General features: G+C 35.3%; 1 long non-coding RNA gene across 1 annotated transcript; it reads left to right on the top strand.

Annotated features, from left to right (window-relative positions):
- The first annotated feature begins 708 nt into the window (after positions 1 to 708).
- LOC123670732 lies at positions 709 to 11,962 on the top strand. Its single transcript, XR_006745977.1, has 4 exons — positions 709 to 1,466; positions 1,523 to 1,800; positions 9,150 to 9,354; positions 9,406 to 11,962. It is a non-coding gene; the product is annotated as an uncharacterized LOC123670732 (long non-coding RNA).
- Positions 11,963 to 12,176: the final 214 nt, after the last annotated feature.

Below are 12,176 nucleotides of genomic sequence, written 5' to 3'. Positions count from 1 at the left end.
ATTTATTTAATTCTCAGTTGACTCTAAATAATCCTCAAACTCGGTCTTAGCAGTTCGAATTATAGACGTCGAATGATTGGAGTAGTTGGGATAGTTAGTATCAAATCTGCTTCGAACACAACTCTGTTACAAAGACTTCTTCACCCTGATGGAAATGAAGAGACTGCCTGGTTATCCACGGTTTTTTAAAATGACGATGTAGACCTATTCTGAGTAATTTCTCACAAAGGGCATCGCTGTTGACATCGTCTCATAATATGTTCTTCTAAAGACCTTTAATTGTTCATTAGATATGAAAAACAACAGCTTCCGAGCTGTCTTGTAAATCCGACCATGTGGTCTTAAAATCCGTTTTAAGACCACATGGTCGGATTTACAAGAGATTACTATCAGATGTGATCTTGTATTGAGAGTGTTTGACTATATCTGAACCTGGTGGGCTCAAATAGTTACAATCTGTTAAAGCCCCGTGTTGAGACCAAGGCAAAGGAAGTCTAGTGATGGTCCACTCCACATCTGGATAATTGAAACCACCAGTTATTACGTAACTACTTCATACTCCCTGTATCTATAGACGCGATCTGTAAATACATGTTGAGGGAAAAGATATCCGTGAATCTGACATATCTATGAAGATGTTATCTACAACATGTCACTCTTGGTGAAAAACTGATATGTATTTTGAAAGAATCGAAGACGCTAGTTTTTAAATAGATATAGACACCTCATTGACCAATGGTTCTGACACTGACTCGACGAAACACAGTATCTATAGCCAGGTAAGTTGTAAGCTCCATTAAGAATGGATGAATGAATTCAAATTTTGCTGATAAGAATATTACATCGTTGTTGATTTGGACGAGAATAAGGAAATTTGGAAATTAAAGATTAGGCATTAGTTTAAATAATGTTTTTTCTTTTTGATGAGATTCCCGTTAAAAATTTGTTGATGAGATTTATTTGTTTGTCTCACCATAATTCTTCCTCCTCTCCACGAAATGCACCTCTTGCTCTAATTGGTTCCTTGTCTTGTCATCACCATGTATGTATTACCACATCACGGAAACATGAATTGTCGCGAAGAGATTTTCAGCCTCTAAGGAGTCACTGACAATATCAGAGCTTGAGAAGGAAATCCCGAGCTAAGTCGGATTGTTCACTTGTTTTTTCAGGAATACGTGAGGTGTTATTTATATACCTTCTAGATGACATCTCCGCTCTCTTCATCATTTGGGCTCTCAGACAGGTCGACAATAAGTATATTGTACAATTTCTCGATGGATGAGGGAGTTAATTACAAACTAGTTAGGGATTTTATTTTGGCGTTTCACTATTTGAAGTTCAATGACAGCAACACATTTTTTCAACTCATCATATAATAAAAATGTTCTAGAGTCAAGGAAGAATTTTAACCAACTTCAGATTTAAATAATTGAGGATTGAGAGCACCACCCTCAAATGACAATGTGTGTAAGACTGTTAGCTAGAGGAATTACTTCTCCGAGACTGTGTTAATTTTCAGGTTTTTCGTTTGAAGTGTTCACACATGCTGCATGAGAAGGCTTATGCTTGTAGATCGAGAAATCAAGAGGTGAAATGATGTAATAGTCTCAATACAACATATTATATAAATTGGTGAAGGACTCATACTGAGGCTTTTCACTTCCCTCGGTCAATTGAGAAGACTTAGAACAAGAATTTGAGTAGACGCATGAAATGAAGGAATCGTTAAAAAAAATGATGATTCACAAAATAAATATCTCAGTTTTTGGAAATGGAAAATTATCTACACCCCATCAGGTACGAGATAACATAATTTATTCATGAATTCTGATATATTAGAATTTACCAGCTATTGAAATCGAAATTATTATTAGGTATAGTAAAAAGGAATCCATTATTTTTCCAATAGATGGCTGAATCTCGCTTTGTATGGGTCCGATTAAGTTCTGTTGGATGGCGTTAGAAACTTGATATTTCATACTACAAAAACTTTTCTGACAGTTTTGTGATTAGATGACTCATTTTAGTTTGAGCGCGCGATGGACACTAGCAAAGAGAAAATACTCTATATTTTACAGTTTGTCTTCGATGAAGGTGAAAATGCAAGACAGGCGGATGAAAATGTAAATAGTGTTTTTGGTCCTTATAGTGCAATAGGTAATCGCGCGCATTTCGCAATCACCTATTGCGAAATGCGCGCGAAATGGATGGACACTTAATGAGGATACTCTAGATTTTCACTGGTTTGACGGAGACTGTATGCCGCAATTGGTATTCGACTCTGTTGTTCACGAGGAAACAATTTTTGTTGCAAAAATTTTTGTACAGGATTCATATTATTATCCCTACATTCAAAACTAAAAATTGTTTTTTTTTCTCTGGCAGTATTCTAAATCAAAATTTATACGGAAATTTAAAATTTTTCATCTTAAAATTAATAAGGGTAATAAGCAATAATTAAAATAAAAAATCGCAAAACCAGGTTCATAAAAATATACTAATTCTCCAGTAGTACAATTATTTTAAGTATAAAAAAAATTAGACATAAATTCATCAGATATAAATTAACATTCTTCGTCTGTGGATTCTTCATCAGAAGTAACGAAATCTTCGGATTCATCTGTGTCAGATTCGCCATCCTCTACACCATCTGCGAAAAGAAATATATTTTTTTTAATTGATCACAGAAATTTGAGTGCAGCAGTTGTTAAAAATAAACCATTTATTCTCACCTGCAGTATGATTTTCATCATCATCATTTTCACTTTCCTCATGAACAACAGCGTCGAATACCAATTGCGGCATACAGTCTCCGTCAAACCAGTGAAAATATAGTGTATCCTCATTAGGTAAGTGTCCATCCATTTCTATTAGGCGTTAAGGAGCTGGGGAATCGCAAATATGCATTTCTCCAAATGCTTGTTATGTATTGCGTTCTTAGAAGATGATGTTATAACTCAGCTTTGCATGGAGGTTAGGTAGAGGGATCACAATTTTTCAGTTTGTTCTTGAAAGGTTCATCTTCAGTGTCTGGCTTGTAAGTCGCACAAAATTTAAGGAATCGTGCTCCATTTATATTTGATGTATTTTTGAATCCATAAATTTCGCAAAAACGAATTGTTCTAAGACTGGCAAAATTTCATCACGCGAACCGGTAACATGCGCAACTCCAAGATCTGCTAATGCTTTATGATAATTTTTGTTTTTCATCAATATTTTGTATGGTCTTACCTTGCCTTTTTGAAAAAATTATGGATATTAATCGCATCCTGTTAATGCATGAAAACCAGGTAAACTCGTACATAAATATGGTCTCTCACACTATATAGCTTGTCTATTGCACTACAGGCTCGTACCCATTCATTATTTGTTTGATCACCTGGCAGGTAGAAAGCCCCACCGAAATGATCTGTCTTTTTGGGATTCTTATTTTCTAGTTATGAATAACACTCCATTAAAATTTCAAGCTGCCTCAAAAACATTTTTTATAATTTTTTGCAAAATATTTTTGCACTCGTCTGGCAATGTTAAAACCCCGATTAAATTATCTGGCTTATTTTTTTTTCGTATTCATTAAGTATTACACTGCAACATATATATAAAATATTTTTTGGAAAAAAAAAATAATATTTTTAAAAATTTAGGGGTTGATTTATCCCCGCTACTCACCAGCCAGGTCTGCAATTCCGAGTTGGGATATAATAGGAGAGGTATCTGACAAGTTTTCAGCTTACCTCAAATACCTACCCAAAAATTCGTGCCAACTCTCGGACTGATACTATACCTAACTGGATCTTTATAATAATTGGGATTTTCCTGAGAATTACTTTAGGGAGCTCTTTGTTTTTATTTCTCGAAATCGATTGCAGATACGGAAAAACTACAACAAACCAAAAAGTGTGGTACTGAACCAGAGTATCTTTTGTTATTATTAGCAATCAAAATTGAGTTGGCAATATTTTATTATTAAAGTTGGCAACAATGACTAACCACAGCTGAGTGTGTTAGCCGCCATTATAATATAAAAAGAAAGAATGAAGCGAAGTAGAAGAACTGATAGATGTGTGTTGTATAAGAATATATAAAAGTTATTTTTAAAGCAATATTATCATATTATTATTACTTTCACAAGCTTCCACCAAAGGTTATGGGCCTAGATAACTAATACGTTGTGAAAGTGGTATTAATTCGAAGTTCGAAAATAACTTTTCCTAGTGGCGTGCATGTGTGAAAACCGAAAATGGAAGTAATCGGAAACAAATTGAACAATACCAACTGGAATGTTTGGAGATTCCAAGTAAAATTAATGCTTGTGTCGAAGGGACTATACGAAATTACGTGCGGTAAAGAAAAAATTGCGAGTGGAGATGCAGAACTAATAGAAAAATGGAGAGTTGAAGACACTCGCGCCAAGAAGCACTACACCTTTTTCAATTGTAATTCAGAAAACGTAAAATGTAATTCAGAAAAGTAAATTGAATATCAGAAAATGGAAATTGTAATTCAGAATAGTAAATTGAATTTCAGAATATGGAAATTGTAATTCAGAATAGTAAATTGAATTTCAGAAGATGGAAATTGTAATTCAGAATAAGAACTTTATATTCAGAAACGGTAATTTGAATTTCAGAATAGTGATATGTAATTCAGAAAGGGTAAATTTGATTTCAGAAAATATAAATTGGAATTCAGATTTGGTGATTTGAAATTCAGAAATAGGAAATTGTAATTCAGAAAAAGGAAATTGTAATTCAGAAATAAGAAATTGTAATTCAGAATTTCAAAGGAAACGAAGAGACTAACACACTAGCCAGAAAAGGAGCTCAAACGCCACTTACTGGCCTAGAACCTTTTTGTGGTATAGGCAAATGCACCTATAAGAAAGAGTTTCTGGAGAAGGAAGAAACTGAAAGAGAAGCACTCTGTAGGAATCTTCTGGGAATGAATCATACCAAAAAGTTCCTTCGGAACTTTAAAACTGCAAGGTCCAAAAGGTATTTGGATACTGTTCTGAATTACATATTACATTTTCTGAAATTGAATTGATAACTTCTGAAATACAATTTTCCTTTTCTGAATTTCAATTCACTATTCTGAATTACAACTTTGTTTTTCTGAAATCCAACTTCCTAATCTGAATTTCAATTTCGTTTTTCTGAAATTAAATTAACTATTCTGAAATTCAATTTCTCTTTTCTGAATTACATATTCCTATTCTGAAATACATGTTCCCGTTTCTGAAATTGAACTTTGATTTTCTGAATTACAACTGAAAAAGGCGTAGTTCTTCGAATGGAGGATGATGAGACAATTTCGCATGTAATGCAGTGTTCAACAGCTCAAGAAATGTGGGAAAAATTAGAAAGTATTTTCGAAAGAAAATCGGAGGTTAGTGTCCACTTGCTAAATGAACAATTTTATAATTTGAAGTTCAACAACGAAACCGTGAACAACTTCATTTCCAAAGTGACAAATTTGCAAGCTAAGCTGAAACAAAATGGAGAAGATATTCCTGAAAAAATGGTGTTAACGAAAATCATAATGGCTCTTCCTGAAAAGTTTCGTCATTTCCGGTCTGCATGGGAGAGTGTCAGTTCAGATTGTCAAACGTTGAATAATTTGACAGCACGTCTATTAATCGAAGAGGAACTTCTGGCGAAAGAAGAAGAACAATCAGTCGCATTGGTGTCATATCAGCGTTCTCAAAGTCAAATGTCAAATCAGAATGTAAACAAAGACAACAGAAAATGTTTTGCTTGTGGAAAATTGGGACATTTGAAAAAACAATGCCGAAAGATTGAATGCATAATTACTGCAAGAAGAAAGGCCATTTAATGAAGGATTGTTTTGCTAAGAAGAAGAAGGAAGAAAAAAATAGAACACGCGAGAATGGTTCAAATGAAAGCAGCAAAGAACATGTAGCACTGTTAACAGTTTCAAACGACATCAAATCCGAAATAAATATGGAATGGTTTATGGATAGTGGTGCATCCCAACACATGTGCAAAGACAGAGGGGCTTTCTGCAGTTTGGAGGAAATCAAAGAGCCAAAATATGTTAAAATTGGTGATGGATCAACTTTAGAAGTAAAAGGTCAAGGTAACATATGTCTTCTAGCTCAGTGGCGTACCCAAGGGGGGGATAAGGGGGATATATCCCCCCCCCCCCAGAAGGAATATCCATTATATGTTACAACCTTATATATCACAATCTTATTATGAGTAAGCAAAATTCTTTGGAAAACTTCTTCAAATGAAGGAAATATTTGAAAAATTTTTTTCTTTATCCCCCCTAAGGCTTATGTCTGGGTACGCCACTGTTCTAGCTTACAATGGTAAAGATTTTCAGTATGTCACATTGTATGATGTTTTCTTTATTCCGAATCTAAAAGTAAATTTATTTTCTCAAGGTAAAGCTCTAGACAAAGGTCTATCTTTGATGTCTGATGCTGAAAAGGCACAGTTTGTTAATAAGAATAATATTTCGTAGCTTATAAGGTACTGTGAGAGAAAAACTTGAACTTTAACACCTGCATTTCAAAAACAAAGCGTTTGCGGACTCATGTTATAGGACTTTTTTTTCTTGAAATGATCCGAGAAATCTGTCATTTTCATTTGTACCTGCACCCTGTACATATAGTCAATTCAAAACTGATGTCTTCACAAATAAATTGCAATTTGTATGGAACACAATAAATTGTACAACATAGCCCAGACAATTTTTCGATGCGAATTACTCAGTTTAGTTTTTTGATTACTACATATTGAAATTTTGTGACGAGAATTAGGTATACAAAAAACCGAAAACAACGGGTAAGAGTATACCGATCACAGATGGCAAGTAAGGGGCGATGCCGAGAAAGCGGATAGACAAAGGAAAATAAGAAATCTCAGACAAAGACGAGCTCGTAGTGCAAAAAAATTAATCATCCTAAAAGCGATAATAAACTGATAAACCATAAAAGGGTCCGTGTGTGCCGTGTCGATTTTAAAGAAAAGTGAAAAGAGTAGTGGTTCATTTTATGGAAGAATTTTCGTTCTTCGTCTTTGGGAGAATTCTTGAATTTTATATTTTGGAAATCTTGGGGAGGGTTAATTACCCCCAGTACCCCTCCCATTTGTTCAAGAGATTCATAAATGATCAAGTGCAAGATTTTCCGATGCTCAGTAATTTTGCCAAATTTTCAAGAATTATTTTTTTTAATGGTCACATGGCTTTTGTGCAGCAAAGCCAGTGTAAACAGAATTTCCATAATATATCTGCTGATATCATCTGCACATTCACAACCCTTCAACGTGACCTCATCTGGCACAGGAACCAGTCTCTTGCATGGATCAGTTGTTCAATCTTCGTCCCACAGTGACGATCCGAAAGCTCCAGGCAAGGACGATATGACGACGGCGTCATCAGTTGCGTACGGGTCGTCATAGCGACGGCAGCCGCCCCCACCGCCTTTCGGACAGTGACAAATGACAGACAAAGGGTGACTGGGATCCTCGTTTTACATATGCGGAGACACTCATTTGTCTGCTCACCCTAGGCCGGTTTTTATTCGCTCTCTTCGTGCGCTCCTGCTTCTCTCCCCGTATCGGTTTAACCCTTGTTGTTATGTGCGGGAGTTTCAGGACGGATTGTTTCACTTTTACTTTCATCCGACCGTTTATAGACGCTCCTGATTTCGGGACATTTCAAACCGTCTTGTTACGGCTCTTCCAACAGTCACTTGCCACATAATCATCTCCATTATTTCTCTTTATTTCTTCTTCGATAGGCTTTCACCACCTCTTATTTTTTCCCAGAAGTTTTTTCAACTATTGACATGAATAACTGTATACAGTGCAGTGGCATACTCAGACCTGAGCCTTGGAGAGGGGAGAAAGGGTTATAAAAATTTTTAAAAAATTGGTTATTCGTTTCCAATATCCTTTGATATTACAGACACTTCTTGAGATTGATTTTCACCTGACGAATGTTTTTTGTTGTATTCAAACGTGAATAACTTAAAGATGCGCTGGAACATCAATTTTCCTTTTTTTGAAGAAGTTTTCCAAAGAAGTTTGCATAATAATAAATAATAAAATTTTTATTAGTTTTGGGATACTGCACATTGAAAATTGAACACAGAATATACCTCGTCATCTACCTTGAACTAATCAACAACATACACTTAACTTTCTGACCTATCTTTGTGAAGGAAAATGTACATGTAGAATCCACAATTCCAATGTGCCGACAAAGAGATTCTTCGCGATTATTAGATATAATATGATATTATATTTACTTGAGGGGCCTAAATTGGAGAAATTTCTATCAGTGGTGCCGCCGATTCAATTCGAGTAGTTGGGAGCTTTTATTTCAGGATATCATTAATTTTTAGTATTTTTACGCGATTGTTTATCATCAATTTGGCATTTATTGCCCGTATGTAGATAATGATCTTGTCGACGATAGTCGGATCAGTTCGGGCCCTTTGATATAACCAACCGCGGATGAATTCGTTAATTCAATTTTTTCATGATTTGATTATTGAGCGTTTTGACTTATAATGGATATTCCTCCTAGGAGGGGGGTTATATCTTCCTTATCCACCTACGCCACTGACTGTACAGGCTTCCAGTGCAAATGCAGGATTTTCTGGGGAGTCTGAAACACTGTTCCAGATATACTGCCCCACAAAAGTTAGGGAAGTTCAGAGATTTTGGGACTGTTTCAAAAGTTTCCAATTTTGAATATGAAAAATCTAATTGGCGTTTGGCAATTTTTAATTCACTACAAACAGTGGAATTTTTATTGAGAAGATATTTTTGTGTCAAAAAATATACCTTGTTTTACCAACTGAATTTGCGCCCCTACAATTTGGCCCCCGGCAAAATGTCCGCTATGCCGGTCCTGGCGGCGGCCCTGGATGATACCATCCAGTGCATCCATGGCTGCACTGTGGAAGGAAGAATAATACGCAAGTTTTGCAAATATTTTTCTCATTATCCCAATCATGAAAATCGATGTTGATAATCTTCTGCATAAATTTGTTATATGATTCCTCCAGCTCAGGTCAGATTGAAATTCTAGTCCTAAATAATTGATTGATGTATTTATATCTGTTTTACTGGTAAAGGCCTTACTCGTACATATTTCATTTTTTCCAGTATACTTTCTCAAGAGACTGTTTTTTCCAAAAAGGAGGAATCATCGGTATAAGAAAAAACTGTATTTGATGTTCTCGAAGATATCATTCAAATATATCACGAAGACGATCGGTCTAAGAATTGACCCCTGAGGGACACCAACAACAACCTATCGCAAACCTGAAACTCCTCTATTCCACCTTACTGCCTGGCATTTACCAGACAGGTAAGAACCCAACATATGCAGTGCCTTTCCTTTAACTCCATTGTATTCTAGCTTTTCTAAGAGGATATCATGGCTCATAGTATCGAAAGCCTTACTCAGGTCCACACATTTCATTCCCATTTCTCCAGAATTATTAAAAGCCTCCACAATATTCTCAAGAACCTCGATCATAGCAATTATGGTGATTTGGACTCCCTGAATCCGTGTTGGGCAGGATAGAAGAGTGATCCCTTTTGATTCTTTTGAAGGAAGTCATTTAACCGATATTTCAAAAATCTTCGAAAAGGCAGACAAAACCGATATAGGCCTGTAATCGGAGCATTATTCTTTTTTTTTCGTTTTTGGAATTGGAGTAACCAGAGCTTACTTGAGTTTACCAGGAAAGACCGACTGATTAATACAGTCATTCAAAATCTTGCAGAGAGGTTTTTCAATGAATTGGATTGAGCTTTTCATTATTGAAACTGACATTCCATAGAAGTCTTTGGAGTTCTTGTTTTTCAGAGTCTTTGCCGAGTTGCCCATTTCAGTTTCAGTCACAGAATAAAGAAGAAGTGTATCCAAATTATTCATCTTGTTTTTCAGTAGAGTCTTCTAATATTCTTCTGCTCACTAATGCATAGTATTCATTCAAGTCATCCGGTGTTATGACCTCTTCCATGCTGTTTTGCTTTCCTTTAACTTGTATTTCCAGATTAATCAACCTCCATATTGCATTCGTTTTGTTCTCAGCTCCATTCAGTTTCCCCTGATTTCTTGACTTCACTGAGTTGGTTATGGCCTCCTTGAGTGATCTCTTCAGCAGATCACAAAGTTCTTTACTCCTTTCATCTTTTTTCACTTCAGCGATAGTTTTTGCTGCTTCTAATTCCTTCTTGAGATCTTTTGTAGTTTTAGTTGGTCTATATTTTTTATGTTCTTTGACCTTCACAATCGTTTCAGGAAAGGGGAAGTTGAAATTTTCAAAGAATCTATTGTGAATGTTTCCATATTGTTGTTTGCGTCATCGCTGTGGATAAGAATCCAATTTTCACTATTTATCCTCTGTATGTAATTATTTTCGTTTCTTCTTTAAAAATCCTAATCGTTTTCAATTTCTTCTTTTCAATTTTTTTGTAGACATCGGTAAAAATTTCAAAGAATCTATTGTGGAAGTTTTCATATTGTTGTTCTGCGTCATCTGTGTAAATAAGAGTCCAATTTTCAACATTTATCCTCTGTATGTAATTATTTTTGTTCTTGTCATTGAAAATCTTAATCGTTTTAAATTTCTCGTTTTCAAACTTTCTGTAGACATCAGGAATTTTGAGGATCTGCGCTCGATGATCAGAAATATGAGGTTCAACCGTTTTAATTTCACCTTCTTCACAAAAAAAATTGTAAAGATATTGTTGATGCAGATTGAGGACGTCTTACCTACTCTTGATGGCTCATAAAATATCTGACTCATTTTGTAGGAGCCGAACACATCCAACATCTTATGCTGTTCACTTATTTGATGAATTTGTCCAGATAAAGCCTCATCATAATCTCCAGCAAAAATAATGCGGTCACCTCCATAGCTCTCCAAAGCAACATCCAGTGCCATCCCAACAACCAACAAAAACGACAAGAAACTGCCACATAGAGGCCGATAAACAACTACCACAACTAATTTTTGCTTGGGTATTCTAACAGCTGTCATTTGAATATCCCTCTCGATGGATCATTTTAATTAGGTATATCTTCAATTGCAAAGTCCCGTTTAGTTCAAAATTCGTAAATTACAGATTTTATGACGAAATAAAAGGCGATATGTTCAGGGAACATCAAGGACCGATATAATTGAATAATAAAATAAGAATCAGTTAACGCTTCAACCATAAAAACCCAAATAATATTCACCTTATTAGCATCAATTTTCTTTCATTTAATATCGTTAATTAAAAAAAAAAATCTAGGCCGAATTCCTCCGCCTCAAATTTCAGGCAATTATCAAATGACAAGGAGAGGGTATAGAAGCCCTATGAATCTAATTTTGTGCCGTGTTGCAAAGTGTGCATAAAGTTTGCATGGGTGGAACGATGCCGCATTAAAAGTCGAAAGGGGGAATTTGGAATTATTAAGTTGGGAGAACTGAAGAGGGTCGCGATAACCCGCCGACAATGGCCAGGAAATGTAGTTACACTGCTCAAATGACACATGCATGATGCGATTACAATTATATGAATATGTATGGTCTGCTCCTTTCTGACGAAGGGTAATTGAAGAATCTCGGATGGATGGGCACCCCAGCTGACAATGACTGATTAATTCAAGAACATCGGCGACTGGAAAACAAGCCCCAAAACAAGGGAAATTGCAGATACTTGTGGATGTGATACAGCACAATTTAACTGAAATATTTTTCGTCAATACATGTATAAATACTCTGTTGAATAAGAAAATATTTCAGAAAAATTAGCAAAGCACTGATTTGAAGTAAGCTTTTGTGCACTCCTTCATAAATTTAATTTTCAGTTACCTATATCTCGCAATTGTTTCTATCGAAGGAAATGATTTTCGGAATATGTGATGAATCTTCTCCGCATACAAAAATTCATCCACACCTTCCAGTTTCTTCATTATGACCATTACATTTAATAACATTGCAGAATTTCGAAGAACTCAACTTTTGAAACTAAGTTTAATGAGTATTTGACCATTTTGAATAGTGAAAGTATTTCTTACATTTTCTCGTATAAGGAGCCGTTTTCGAGTAATTTGTTCTTGAAGAAAAAATTTTCTGTAAAATTCAAAAAATTGGTACTTTGGCTAAATGCACGTCTGTCAAAAAAACGCAC

The sequence above is a fragment of the Harmonia axyridis genome, chromosome 1 (genome assembly GCF_914767665.1).
Source record: "Harmonia axyridis chromosome 1, icHarAxyr1.1, whole genome shotgun sequence".
NCBI classification, from domain to species: domain Eukaryota; kingdom Metazoa; phylum Arthropoda; class Insecta; order Coleoptera; family Coccinellidae; genus Harmonia; species Harmonia axyridis.
This window is presented reverse-complemented; position numbering and strand designations above follow the sequence as displayed.